Source organism: Bufo bufo, chromosome 1 (assembly GCF_905171765.1).
Source record: "Bufo bufo chromosome 1, aBufBuf1.1, whole genome shotgun sequence".
Lineage (NCBI taxonomy): Eukaryota > Metazoa > Chordata > Amphibia > Anura > Bufonidae > Bufo > Bufo bufo.
This window is the reverse complement of record NC_053389.1, coordinates 9,095,161-9,110,812: the sequence shown is the minus strand read 5'-3', so window position 1 is coordinate 9,110,812 and position 15,652 is coordinate 9,095,161.

Genomic DNA, 15,652 nt, shown 5'->3' with positions numbered 1-15,652 from the left:
GGAGGAGACTCTGAGCTCACAAAGGCGGGAAGTGACTACTTCTAGTACTGTTTTTATGGGGGGTCTGGTTTCTGTGTTTTTTATCGGTGGGGGGAGACTGGTGACTGTGTTTTTTATAATATGGTCCGTGTTTATTGGGGGGTGGTCTGGTGACTGTTTTTTTTTTTTTTTTTGTAGTGGGTATGGTCTGATGACTGTGTTTTTTCAGGAAGTATGGTCTGGTGTATGTGTTTTTTCAGGGAGTATGGTCTGGTGTATGTGTTTTTTCAGGGAGTATGGTCTGGTGTATGTGTTTTTTTAGGGAGTATGGTCTGATGACTGTGTTTTTTCAGGGAGTATGGTCTGGTGTATGTGTTTTTTTAGGGAGTATGGTCTGATGACTGTGTTTTTTCAGGGAGTATGGTCTGGTGTATGTGTTTTTTCACGGAGTATGGTCTGGTGTATGTGTTTTTCAGGGAGTATGGTCTGGTGTATGTGTTTTTCAGGGAGTATGGTCTGGTGTATGTGTTTTTTCAGGGAGTATGGTCTGGTGTATGTGTTTTTCAGGGAGTATGGTCTGGTGTATGTGTTTTTCAGGGAGTATGGTCTGGTGTATGTGTTTTCTCAGGGAGTATGGTCTGATGACTGTGTTTTTTCAGGGAGTATGGTCTGGTGTATGTGTTTTTCAGGGAGTATGGTCTGGTGTATGTGTTTTTCAGGGAGTATGGTCTGATGACTGTGTTTTTTCAGGGAGTATGGTCTGGTGTATGTGTTTTTTCAGGGAGTATGGTCTGGTGTATGTGTTTTTCAGGGAGTATGGTCTGGTGTATGTGTTTTTTCAGGGAGTATGGTCTGGTGTATGTGTTTTTTCAGGGAGTATGGTCTGGTGTATGTGTTTTTTCAGGGAGTATGGTCTGGTGTATGTGTTTTTTCAGGGAGTATGGTCTGGTGTATGTGTTTTTTCAGGGAGTATGGTCTGGTGTATGTGTTTTTTCAGGGAGTATGGTCTGGTGTATGTGTTTTTTCAGGGATATGGTCTGGTGTATGTGTTTTCTCAGGGAGTATGGTCTGATGACTGTGTTTTTTCAGGGAGTATGGTCTGGTGTATGTGTTTTTCAGGGAGTATGGTCTAGTGTATGTGTTTTTTTAGGGAGTATGGTCTGATGACTGTGTTTTTTCAGGGAGTATGGTCTGGTGTATGTGTTTTTCAGGGAGTATGGTCTAGTGTATGTGTTTTTTCAGGGAGTATGGTCTGGTGTATGTGTTTTTTCAGGGAGTATGGTCTGGTGTATGTGTTTTTTCAGGGAGTAAGGTCTGGTGTATGTGTTTTTTCAGGGAGTATGGTCTGGTGTATGTGTTTTTTCAGGGAGTATGGTCTGGTGTATGTGTTTTCTCAGGGAGTATGGTCTGATGACTGTGTTTTTTCAGGGAGTATGGTCTGGTGTATGTGTTTTTTCAGGAAGTATGGTCTGATGACTGTGTTTTTTCAGGGAGCATGGTCTGGTGTATGTGTTTTTTTTTTTTTTTACTAGGATGTGGTCTAGTGACTGATTTTTTTCAGGGGGTATGGTCTGGCGTATGTGTTTTTATGGGGGTGGTCTGTCTATTTTTAGGAGGGTCTGGTCGGTGGTCCATATTTATGTGGAATTTTTCTTAAGGGGTCTCTCATAAATGCTATTAGGTTATTTGTGGCTATATTGTGTTCTATGGAGAGCAGGATACAGGGGACGCAGGTAGAACACAGCTATCATATATAGAGAACGGGGGGCAGGGTTGGACTGGGGCTCCTGGGGCCCACCAGAGGAAATTATTCTGGGGGCCCAAACTCCCTTGTCACAAGTAGAGTCTTATAGGTTTTGATTCAAAGAAATAATAGACGTTGGTGGCAGGTGATTGGCTCCAAATGTTTTCTCCTGGACCTTTGGGGTCCTCTATGGGATCAGAGCCTGGGCCCCCAAAGGATCCTCTGGGGGGCCAGTCTAACGCTTGAGGGAGAGTACAGGCGACATATAGTCAGCTATATAGCCATAATTAGGGGCACATAAAGGAATTATAATGGGGCATGTGCTGTTTTGGTGCATTACAAAGTGGCCGTGCAAATCTTCTGTATAGACGGAGAGTGGCCTCCAGAATCGTGGTCCCAAGAACCTCAGTGAACCATCCTGAGGGTCTGCAAAATGAAGGTCAGAATTTCATAAACAGAACTTCCCTAACAAAGTCTCAATTTTTGGGGGACAATCCGGACTGAGAAGCCCTGGGGCTTATGTCGTTTTACTCTAAAAGTGCCCATTTTGGGGACGTTCCTCGAAATTAAGAGTAAAAGTCCCGATTTGGCAAATTTAGTTTAGTGAATATGCTGATAACATTTACAGTTGTTAGGGATCCCTTTAAAAGGAGGAGCTTCCTGATAATAAAATGGACGGTTGTCTCCTCACAGCAAGGTAGCCATGGAAACTGGCACACGGAGATGATGTCGCCAGCCAGGAGGTCCGGTTACCAGGGCAGGCGGACACTGGTCAGTTCAGGAGGCCGGCCTACATGTCCTGTTTGACAACCCCTTTAAGAGGGGCTGGCGGCCATACTTCACGGTCTCGTAAGTATTAGCATTTCCCTTTCTATCATTATATATATCCTCGTGAACCCGTGGTAATTATAGATTGGGAAACGACAGGTGTCCATGAGTCACCCACAACACCCTGTACTTGGCACGTACAGATAACCGGGGAGGAGGGGACGGACAATTTCCCAGCCGAAACTCTTAACCCTCGAAAACAAGCTTTTCTATAAAACGTACATCGCTGGTGAAGTCTATGACGGATGTATCTTCCCAAGTCCATGGCTTACGTCTCACTGACCGATGGCGCTAGTTTCTTATTACTTGGGGTCACGTTTCCTACAGGGTTTTTTGTGTGGAATTATATACTTTATAATCAATGGTATTTACATAGAGTAACTCCTAGTAACCAATCAGTGACGAGCCAATGACATAACAGACCTTAGAGACCGCCCCTGAGGATCCTCGGGGCTGAAATACTCAGGTGGTGGACTGCCGATTCCAGAGCTCCAGACCCCTGCTAAATACAATGGTGAAGTAGAGAGTCGCCAGCCCTTTGCTGCACCATTACCCTGTCGTTGGTGGTTTTGCGCGATGCAGTGATGTCATCACCACTGCTGCGCTGGGCCACAGACACGGTCACAGCACAGACTGGAGCAGATCTGTTCATCGGGGAGTCGAGTATTCAGTTTGGAGGCAATAAGTGTCATAACTTTGTGTAGGGGGCACTTAAGGGGACCTCATACTATATGGGAGGCACTTAAGCTGTCATCAGTCTGTGTGGGGGCACTTAAAGGGCATCACTTTGTAAGGGGCCACCTAAGGGGACATTATACCTTGGGGGCACTCAGAGGATATCACTTTGCGTGGGGGCGCACTTAAGGGGGCCTCATTCTGTGTGTGGGGCACTTTTACATTGTGCAGGGCACCAAGGGATCACCCTGCTATGAGGGGTGTATGTAGTGGACATCCTACTGTGAGTGGGGCACTAAATGGGCATTATATTGTGTGGGGCACTAAGAGGTGACATACTGTGGGGGGCACTAAGAGGTATCATACTGTGGGGGGCACTAAGAGGTATCATACTGTGGGGGGCACTAAGAGGTATCATTACTGTCTGGAGAAGCATTAAGTGGGCACCACTACTAAGTGAGGTGCACAAAAGGGTATGAGTGGGATTACAGTTGCTGCAGTGCGCTATGCACCATTGGCGCTTCCTTCCCTCGGTGGTAGACCCCCGGTATGTGGACCTTTAAAAAAAGTACTTGAGTGCCCTGCTGTAAAGATGGGACGGGTTCCTCGGAAGGGCTCCTCATCTCTGCTTTTAGGGCAACCCTACCAGACAGGAGAGGGTCGGAGGGTTAACCAACTCTCTCCTTTGCACCAGGATAGGGAGCGGTAGGGGTGGTAATGTGGTGTTTCTTGTTATGGGACTACCTCTCCTCCCACTAAAAGGAGTGAGTTGTTGGATCCATCCCTTTTAAAATTGGGCATTTAGAGGGTATTATAAGAAAGACAGAAGGGCCCAGAATGCTGGCATGGTGTAAAGAGTCTAAAGCGGCAACACATGGCCTACTGTGCCTGTCTCATGTGACTATTGGGGCAAAAAACGGGCCGTGCATGGCGGGACTGAGGAGCATTTCTAACAGAAATTCAATGAGAATTTATGATGTAAAAGACGGGATGCCCCCTTAATAGTGAGTGTGGGCACCTTACAGATTCCCACCATAAACATACCACTGATTGCACAGTGGCATAGACAGAAGAGGGGTTTCCCATTATGGCACCAGGTTTTGCCAACCAGCAGAGAAGGTTCTGGCGTTTGTGTCCTTTTTCCGTGAATCTTGCTTCCCAGCACGCCCGGCCTCCCCCCCCCCCCCCCCCGAGGGCCTCTATGGTGTTTATGGCTTTAGATATGACATCAGTGTCTGATTGGTGGTATCCAGCATCTGGACACATGTCACACACACCATGCACACATGGCACATATGCCACACACACCATGCACACACGGGACACATGCCACACACACCATGCACACATGGCACATATGCCACACACACCATGCACACACGGGACACATGCCACACACACCATGCACACACGGGACACATGCCACACACACCATGCACACACGGGACACATGCCACACACACCATGCACACACGGGACACATGCCACACACACCATGCACACACGGGACACATGCCACACACACCATGCACATGGGACATATGCCACACACACCATGCACACATGGGACACATGCCACACACACCATGCACACACGGGACACATGCCACACACACCATGCACACACGGGACACATGCCACACACACCATGCACACACGGGACACATGCCACACACACCATGCACACACGGGACACATGCCACACACACCATGCACACACGGGGCACATGCCACACACACCATGCACACATGGGACATATGCCACACACACCATGCACATGGGACATATGCCACACACACCATGCACACATGGGACACATGCCACACACACCATGCACACACGGGACACATGTCACACACCATGCACACATGGGACACATGTCACACACACCATCTACACACGGGGCACATGCCACACACACCATGCACATGGGACATATGCCACACACACCATGCACACATGGGACACATGCCACACACACCATGCACACACGGGACACATGTCACACACACCATCTACACACGGGGCACATGCCACACACACCATGCACACATGGGACATATGCCACACACACGATGCACACACGGGGCACATGTCACACACCATGCACACGGGACACATGCCACACACACCATGCACACGGACACGTGCCGCTACATCAAACACAACATGTATATCACATTGCTCGGCTCAGCAGCTTCCTCTTGTAGACTTCTGAGTCTTGATAAGCAGAACCCTGGTCAGACATAGCCATGATGTCCCTCCACTGTCAGCCATATTCCCGGATGGTTCCGCCCCTTGGTAGCGGCTGCTGCTGTCTGGCTGGGCCCCCGCCCTCCAGGACCTGTGTATACTGTCACTGTTCAGGGGCCCGACTCCCTCTAATCTTCATTGCTAATCCCATTAATAAACTGAGATGACAGATTATGAAGAGCTTCTCATTTTCCGCTCTTAGAATCCACCATTTACAGTACATCTGAGATATCACGCTTGCGCGCGCCGCGGAGATCAAGCTGAATAAATAACAATAAGCCGGCGGACTAGAACAAATCCACAAAGAAATAAAGAAGAGAATAAACTAAATAAAAGAAAAGACGAGCGGAAATCTCCCGCAAACACGGCCTGATATTTATTTATTGACTGCTGGAAAGGTTACCGCCATCCCGATGTACGCGCTGCAGCCTACAAGTGCCGCCTAATCGTTCATAAACATCAGCCATCCCGCCGCCGGTATTTCAGGATGACAATGTCGCCGTTATATTGTACTTTATACCTCAGAAATATAACGCCATTGTGCGGGAATAGGATTCATTTTATGTAAAGTGGTTCACTTGTCTGAACGGTATTAAATGATATAATGGGAGGATTTTCTCCGAGCAGGGATTAAATACTTATGGGCTGATCCGTGGGGACTTAAAGGGGAACTCCACTTAAAAGCATTGGAATTATTCATTAGTTTTTTCTCTGATCGCCTAATGTACTTCCCTAATATTTGTGGGCCAGCCTTTACTGTTTTCTTATTTTTTATTGTATTTTCTGTACATGGTTATGGGGCGGCCATCTTCCCTGGGCTGCATCTGTCAGCAGTTTTGTACCTATGACACTGGCTGACCTGTTACATGTGCGCTTGGCAACTGAAGGCATCTGTGTTGGTCCCATGTTCATATCTGCCCACATTAATGAGAAGAATGATGTTTAAATATATGCAAATGAGCCTCTAGGAGCAATGGGGGCATTACCATTACACCTAGAGCAGGTATGTGTAAGCCGTGTACCGGGGTGGGCTCCCCAGGATACAGTGAAGTCACGAACGAGGAAAGTAACCCCAACACCAGCTTTTGCCAAAACAGAATTTTACTTTAATGTGGCAATAAACACAACCACAAATGCTGGGAACACACAATCAATTTACACACAGCCAGCCCGAAGGCTGAGATCCTTGTGCTGCACAGCGCGGCGCCCTCTGATGGATGAAGGAGGAAAATGCAGTAATTCACCTACTGGCGGGCACAACTAAACTGCCACACCTCACCTGTTATTACCCTAAAAACAAGAACCACTGTATGGGTATGCAGTAGGGGCTAGCCTGCGGTGCAGCACAGCAGCTTACAATCTTACAAAGCTCTATAGTATTCCCCCTCCCATAGCTGGTCCTGTAGCACGTGCCTGAGTATTCCTTCTGAGCAAGAAAACGCCAGCCTGGCTTGAGTTTGTGAGAATTTTATCAGCTCTCCAATGTGAAATGTAGGGGTGTGCAGTAGGGGCTAGCCTGCGGTGCAGCACAGCAGCTTACAATCTTACAAAGCTCTATAGTAATCCCCCTCCCATAGCTGGTCCTGTAGCACGTGCCTGAGTATTCCTTCTGAGCAAGAAAACGCCAGCCTGGCTTGAGGTTGTGAGAATTTTATCAGCTCTCCAATGTGAAATGTCACTTTAAGTTATGGAGTCCTTGAAATTAACAGTAGTAACACTTGTGGCCTAATACATAGACCCTAACTAACTACAGGCCTGGTCTCAGTCTCTAGGCGCCAACAATGTAATGAGGTGCATGCACGATCTTACCGACCCGTGTCTGCTCTGCATCCGCTGGTGAACAAATGTCTCTCCAACAAGCATGCGGTACCGCAGTGTATGTTGCTTTGTTCCTCTGGCAGCAATCCTCCTTCCTCTGGACAGGATCAGAGTCTTGGACATGATCAGCTTCACTTAGCTGCAGCTCTGGTCACTGAGGGAGGCTCTCACACCTGGATGCCGTCAGATTCTCTGCTCACACAGCTCCTTAGCTTCACCTCTCTCTAAGATGGCTGCTCTCTCCTTCTCTTCTCTCCAGACTCTGTGTAAAACTCCACCTCTCACATGAATATGGAGATATATGTGCAGTCTGTAGCTGTGTTCAGGAAACAGCGGCATCTTGTGGCCAAACAGCAGAATGTCAGTCCAGAACATTTAATTTAATCTACACAGTGTTCAGACAAGGAGAGCTGTTTCCCTATCTCACAGATGCTCCACCTGCGGCCCTCCAGCTGTTGTAAAATTACAACTCCCACCATGCCCTGCTGTAGGCTGTCCAGGCATGCTGAGAGTTGTAGTTTTGTAACATCTGGAGGGCTGCAGGTTGGGCATACCGGACCTAGAGGCTCTGCTCTCTCTGCAACTGTTGCGCCCTCTGCACTTCGATTGACAGGATTAGGTAGTGAAAATATCATCACACCTGGCCCGGCCAATCAAAGTGCAAAGGGCGCAGCAGTAGCAGAGAGATCAGAGCCTCTAGGTGTAAAAGCAACGCCCCTGTTGCTCCTAGAGGCTCATTTGCATATATTAAAACATTATTTTTCTCAGCAATGTGGTCATAAATGACCACGGGACCAAAACAGATGCCTCCAGCTGCTGAGCGCACATGTAACAGGTCAGCAAGTTTCATAGGTACAAGTCTACTGACTGGATATTTGCTGTAGAGCAGCCACAAGGACCATAGGAACCTGCAGCCTGGAGATGACTCATTGACCAGAATGGGAGAGTGCTGTGGACATGCTCTGTTACTTGTGCAGAAGTCATTATGCAGGGAGGGGGAGGTGCTGGCTAGAGATGAGCAAATCGAAGTTGACGAAGTGGAATTTGATCTTAATTTCCGCAAAAATTCGATTTGCACCGAATCCGAATTTCCTCACGCTTCGTGGTAACAGATTGAATTTTTTCCTAAAATGGCAGCTGCACGTGTGAGGACATGGAGCAAGGAACTCTGGGAAGGCGAGATCACCCATGATGCCATGCATGCAGCCAATCAGCAGCCAGCCAGTCCTGTGATGTCACAGCCCTATAAATAGCCTCAGCCATCTTGGATTCTGCCATTTTCCAGCGCACTTAGTGCAGGGAGAGACGTCAGCAGGCGCTAGGGACAGTGCGAGACGTCAGCAGGCGCTAGGGACAGTGAGAGACGTCAGCAGGCGCTAGGGACAGTGAGAGACGTCAGCAGGCGCTAGGGACAGTGAGAGACGTCTGCAGGCGCTAGATACAGTGCGAGGAAAGACTCCATTGTGCTAAAAAAATTATTTACAAGTTCAGGGAAAGATTATTCAAGGTGCAGGGAAAGGACAGGGAGGAATCATTCCACAGCATTTCTGTAGAACAGGGTTCAGTAGGGGAAGTTACAGCCTGGGGAATAGGAACAATCCTATTACACCTTGCTGCACTGACTGCGGATCCACGTTACCATTATACAGCTCTGTAATTCCAGCAAACCGTTCTTGTTATTGGGGTGCCAGTGCTGTGTGATACCGCCATTAACAGGGTTATTACAAGGAGATATTTCTACGTCTTATTTGCCCTTGTGCGGTGCAGTTATATGTTCTAAAGCATTTTTTGTGTGTATTAGGCCTCATGCACACGACCGTTGTGTGCATCCGTGGCCGTTGTGGCGTTTTCTGTTTTTTTTCGCGGACCCATTGACTTTCAATGGGTCCGTGGAAAAATCGGAAAATGCACCATTTTGCAGCCGCATCCGTGTTTCCTGTCCGTCAAAAAAATAAGACCTGTCCTATTTTTTTGACGGACAACGGTTCACGGACCCATTCAAGTCAATGGGTCCGTGAAAGAACACGGATGCACACAAGATTGGCATCCGCGTCCGTGATCCGTGGCCGTAGGTTACTTTCATACAGACGGATCCGAAAATCCGTCTGCATAAAAGCTTTTTCAGAGATGAGTTTTCACTTCGTGAAAACTCATATCCGACAGTATATTCTAACACAGAGGCGTTCCCATAGTGATGGGGACGCTTCTAGTTAGAATATACTTTGAACTGTGTACATGACTGCCCCCTGCTGCCTGGCAGCACCCGATCTCTTACAGGGGGCTGTGATCCGCACAATTAACCCCTCAGGTGCTGCACCTGAGGGGTTAATTGTGCATATCATAGCCCCCTATAAGAGATCAGGGGCTGCCAGGCAGCAGGGGGCAGACCTCCTCCCTCCCCAGTTTTTAATTTCATTGGTGGCCAGTGCGGCCCCCCCCCTCTATTGTAATATCATTGGTGGCCAGTGTGCGGCCTCCCCCGGCCCCCCCTCCCTCCCTTTATTGTATTATCATTGGTAGCCAGTGTGTGGCCCCCCCCGGCCCCCCTCCCTCCCTCTATTGTATTATCATTGGTGGCCAGTGTGCGCCCTCCCCCGGCCCCCCTCCCTCTATTGTATTATCATTGGTGGCCAGTGTGCAGCCTCCCCCGGCCCCCCCTCCCTCCCTTTATTGTATTATCATTGGCGGCCAGTGTGCGCCCCCTGGCCCCCCCTCCCTCCCTCTATTCTATTAATATCATTGGTGGCCAGTGTGCGGCCTCCCCTCTCCCCCCCCCCGATCATTGGTGGCAGCGGAGAGTTCCGATCGGAGTCCCAGTTTAATCGCTCTGGGGCTCCGATCGGTAACCATGGCAACCAGGACGCTACTGCAGGACTCCTCCTACTGGTAAGTGACAGATCATTAAGCAATGCGCCGCACAGACCTGTCACTTACCAGTAGGAGGAGCTCCCGGCCGGTCACAGACAGCGCAGCAGGTAAGTATGATGCTTCTAATATTGTAATATTGCTAATCAACCATGGCAACCAGGCCTGCAGTAGCGTCCTGGTTGCCATGGTTACCGATCGGAGCCCCAGCGATTAAACTGGGATCCCGATCGAAACTCTCCGCTGCCACTAATGATCGGGGGGGGGGGGGGGGGGAGAGGGGAGGCCGCACACTGGCCACCAATGATATTACAATAGAGGGAGGGGGGCCGGGGGGCCGCACACTGGCCACCAATGATAATACAATAAAGGGAGGGAGGGGGGCCGAGGGAGGCCGCACACTGGCCACCAATGATATTACAATAGAGGGAGGGAGGGGGGGCCGGGGGAGGCCGCACACTGGTCACCAATGATAATACAATAGAGGGAGGGAGGGGGGCCGCACACTGGCCACCAATGATATTCAAACTGGGGAAGGAGGGGGGTCTGCCCCCTGCTGCCTGGCAGCCCCTGATCTCTTACAGGGGGCTATGAAATGCACAATTAACCCCTCAGGTGCAGCACCTGAGGGGTTAATTGTGCGGATCACAGCCCCCTGTAAGAGATCGGGTGCTGCCAGGCAGAAGGGGGCAGTCATGTACACAGTTCGTAGTATATTCTAACTAGAAGCGTCCCCATCACTATGGGAACGCCTCTGTGTTAGAATATACTGTCGGATATGAGTTTCACGATCTAACTCATATCCGACAGTATATTCTAACATAGAGGCGTTCCCATGGTGATGGGGACGCTTCAAGTTAAAATATACCATCGTATTGGAGAAAACTCCGATCCGATGGTATAATAGGGACTCCTGACTTTACATTGAAAGTCAATGGGTGACGGATCCGTTTGAAATTGCACCATATTGTGTCAACGTCAAACGGATCCGTCCCCATTGTCAGGATGGATCCGTTTGGCTCCGCACGGCCAGGCGGACACCAAAACGACTTTTTTTTCATGTCCGTGGATCCTCCAAAAATCAAGGAAGACCCACGGACGAAAAAATGGTCACGGACCAACGGAACCCCGTTTTGCGGACCATGAAAAAATACTGTTGTGTGCATGAGGCCTTAGTGGGAAAAAAGGGCTTATTAGCCATTGAGTGGTAAAGTGCGAAAATTACAGACTTTTTTGGGGTGTTTTAATTTTCTTTTTATTTATTTATTTGATCTAACAGTATGTCAGACAGAGAAGTGCCCGGCCCTGCACAGGGGAGGGGCAGAGGCCTAAATGTTTCTGGCGCAGGCACAGGGGCCGTGGCAGCAGGAGTCGCAGCGAGAGGCGTGAGCTCCCAGTGTCGGCTAGCGGTCGTGTCTTGACCAGCAACCCAACGGTTCTTGAATGGTTGACTCGGTCATCTCTGTTTTGGATCCACTCCTGTTTTTTTGGGCATTACCAATACTGATGGATTACTGACCAAATGCTGACCGAGTGAAGGCGGATGCTCCACAGACAGGATCCGTTTTTTGTGGGTTATTGTTCTGACGGATCAGAGGAAGGGCAAAATAATCAGTGACGTCACCACACACTTACTGCTGACCCCTCTCCACTTTGTCGGGGGGCTCTACTTGTATAAAGGGTTAATAGAACAGGTTCTGTAGGTGGAATCAGCTGAGGACGGTGTAAAAGGAGTGCGCTTCTTCTTGGCCCTAACACCGACCTGTAAGGCTGAGTTCACACTTGAGTTATTTGGTCAGTTTTGGCCCCGTGACTGCCCAAATAAGTGACGTGTGCAGTGATTCTAAGAGCAACGCCTGTCATCTGCATGTCATACGGACTCACAGTATTATGTCACTACCACAGCAGACTCCCTATGTGTGTTACTGCAAGGCACAGTGTTCTACACCGCTATACAGGCACAGTGTTCTACACCGCTATACAGGCACAGTGCTCTACACCACTATACAGGCACAGTGTTCTACACCGCTATACAGGCACAGTGTTCTACATCACTATACAGGCACAGTGTTCTACACCACTATACAGGCACAGTGTTCTACACCGCTATACAGGCACAGTGTTCTACACCACTATACAGGCACAGTGCTCTACACACCACTATACAGGCACAGTGTTCTACACCGCTATACAGGCACAGTGTTCTACACCACTATACAGGCACAGTGTTCTACACCGCTATACAGGCACAGTGTTCTACACACCACTATACAGGCACAGTGTTCTACACCGCTATACAGGCACAGTGTTCTACACCACTATACAGGCACAGTGTTCTACACCACTATACAGGCACAGTGTTCTACACCGCTATACAGGCACAGTGTTCTACACCGCTATACAGGCACAGTGTTCTACACCGCTATACAGGCACAGTGTTCTACACCGCTATACAGGCACAGTGTTCTACACCGCTATACAGGCACAGTGTTCTACACCGCTATACAGGCACAGTGTTCTACACCGCTATACAGGCACAGTGTTCTACACCGCTATACAGGCACAGTGTTCTACACCGCTATACAGGCACAGTGTTCTACACCGCTATAGAGGCACAGTGTTCTACACCGCTATAGAGGCACAGTGTTCTACACCGCTATAGAGGCACAGTGTTCTACACCGCTATACAGGCACAGTGTTCTACACCGCTATACAGGCACAGTGTTCTACACCGCTATACAGGCACAGTGTTCTACACCGCTATACAGGCACAGTGTTCTACACCACTATACAGGCACAGTGTTCTACACCCCTATACAGGCACAGTGTTCTACACCACTATACAGGCACAGTGTTCTACACCACTATACAGGCACAGTGTTCTACACCACTATACAGGCACAGTGTTCTACACCGCTATACAGGCACAGTGTTCTACACCCCTATACAGGCACAGTGTTCTACACCGCTATACAGGCACAGTGTTCTACACCACTATACAGGCACAGTGTTCTACACCACTATACAGGCACAGTGTTCTACACCACTATACAGGCACAGTGTTCTACACCCCTATACAGGCACAGTGTTCTACACCACTATACAGGCACAGTGTTCTACACCGCTATACAGGCACAGTGTTCTACACACCTATACAGGCACAGTGTTCTACACCGCTATACAGGCACAGTGTTCTACACCCCTATACAGGCTCTCTGCAGCCAGTAAGTAGGCATTTTTTTTACGCGATTCGCTGTGAATAAATCTCGGATCAAACCAGATCCAAAAATTTGGCGAACCAGCCGAATCGAATTTTTGAAAAATTCGCTCATCTCTAGGGGTGACCTGTGACATCACCTATTTACTATGGCAGAGTGTTGTGGGCATGCTCTGTTGAAGGGGGAGGAGGTGAGCTGTGACATCCCTATATACTTCTGTGGGAGAGTGTTGTATATTCTGTGACCTGTGCAGAGGTCATTGTGCAGCAAGGAGGAGGAGATGAGCTGTGACATACTTATATACATTGTGCAGGGAGGAATGAGGTGAATTATGATCATTACAATTTACTACTATGGGAGAGTGTTGTGAGGACGCTTTGTTCCATTGGTCAGGAAGAATAAGGAGATGTGCTGCGACATCACCTATTAACTACTATGGCAGATTGTTGTGAGCATGCTCTATGTCTTCTGCAGAAGTCATTGTGCAGGAAGGGGGAGGAGGTGAGTTGTTACATACCTATATACTTCTATGTGAAAGTGGTGTGGGTATATTCTGTGAGCGGTGCAGAGGTCATTGTGCAGGGAGGAGGAGGAGGATGTGAGCTGTGACATCCCTATATACTTCTACTGTGGGTGTGTTCTGTGACCTGTGCAGAGGTCATTGTTCAGGTATGGGTAAAGAGGTGAATTATGACCATTACTACTGAATTCTATGGGAGAGTGCTTTGTGCAGAAGTCATTGTACAGGATGAAGGAGATGTACACTTCTATGATAGAATGTTGTGGGCATGCTCTGTTACCTGTGCAGAGGTCATTGTACAGGGAGGGGGAGGAGGTGAGCTGTGACCATCACCTATTGACCCCTATTGGAGAGTGTTGTGGGCATGCTCTGTTACCTGTGCAGAGGTCATTGTACAGGGAGGGGGAGGAGGTGAGCTGTGACCATCACCTATTGACCCCTATTGGAGAGTGTTGTGGGCATGCTCTGTGACCTGTGCAGAGGTCATTGTACAGGGAGGGGGAGGAGGTGAGCTGTGACCATCACCTATTGACCCCTATTGGAGAGTGTTGTGGGCATGCTCTGTGACCTGTTCAGTGCTCATTGTACAGGGAGGGGGAGGAGGTGAGCTGTGACCATCACCTATTGACCCCTATTGGAGAGTGTTGTGGGCATGCTCTGTGACCTGTTCAGTGCTCATTGTACAGGGAGGGGGAGGAGGTGAGCTGTGACCATCACCTATTGACCCCTATTGGAGAGTGTTGTGGGCATGCTCTGTGACCTGTGCAGAGGTCATTGTACAGGGAGGGGGAGGAGGTGAGCTGTGACCATCACCTATTGACCCCTATTGGAGAGTGTTGTGGGCATGCTCTGTGACCTGTTCAGTGCTCATTGTACAGGGAGGGGGAGGAGGTGAGCTGTGACCATCACCTATTGACCCCTATTGGAGAGTGTTGTGGGCATGCTCTGTGACCTGTTCAGTGCTCATTGTACAGGGAGGGGGAACATAATGGGAGAAAAGGGGTGTGGTTTAAAAAACATTAGTTCGAAGTGTTTGTCTTTGGACTTGCTAATTGTACCTCCCTTGCAGCTCGGCAGGTGAACACCTTCGGCCCAGTCAGATACGTGACCCTCGGCGGCGGGTGGAGTAAACTGACGAGCGCTGAGAACAGCAAGAAATAGCCCAAACCTGGATTTCATTTCATGTTCTTTTATTTTACAAGTTCAAATAAATTAAATCAGACGCTTTCAGGCATGCAATTATAATTTCCCGCAGAAAGCTGCCATAGGACGGCTCACCTGACTTCAGTGTCTCAGTGGAAGCAGCAGGTGGCGCTGTGCGTCATTATTCCAGCACGTTTTAATGGTGTGCGCGGTGTCCTGGCTGATACAGCGCCTCTGCCCGCTAATGAAGTACGTCTCTGCTGCCATTTTAATTACTGTGTACATCTGGGACCTCCGCAGACAGCAACAAATTCCACGTAGTATATTACGGTAATAATTATGGCTGCGCCGGTGCTGCGGGTGCATTGTAATAAAACAAGGCCGATTATAAAGAGGTTATATAGCAAGTGGCGGGAGATAATGAGCAGCTATTCAAAATGGCCTCCTCTGCTGACAAGACAACAGATAATGATCAGCGATGTGGACATTATACAGGGTGGTCTAGAGCTATAATGGGGCCTTGTATAGTGCTGACTCTAATATTGAGGACCTGTCCCTAGGATAGATCAGTGTATCCTGACTCCTGACATCCCGCCGATTAGCTGACT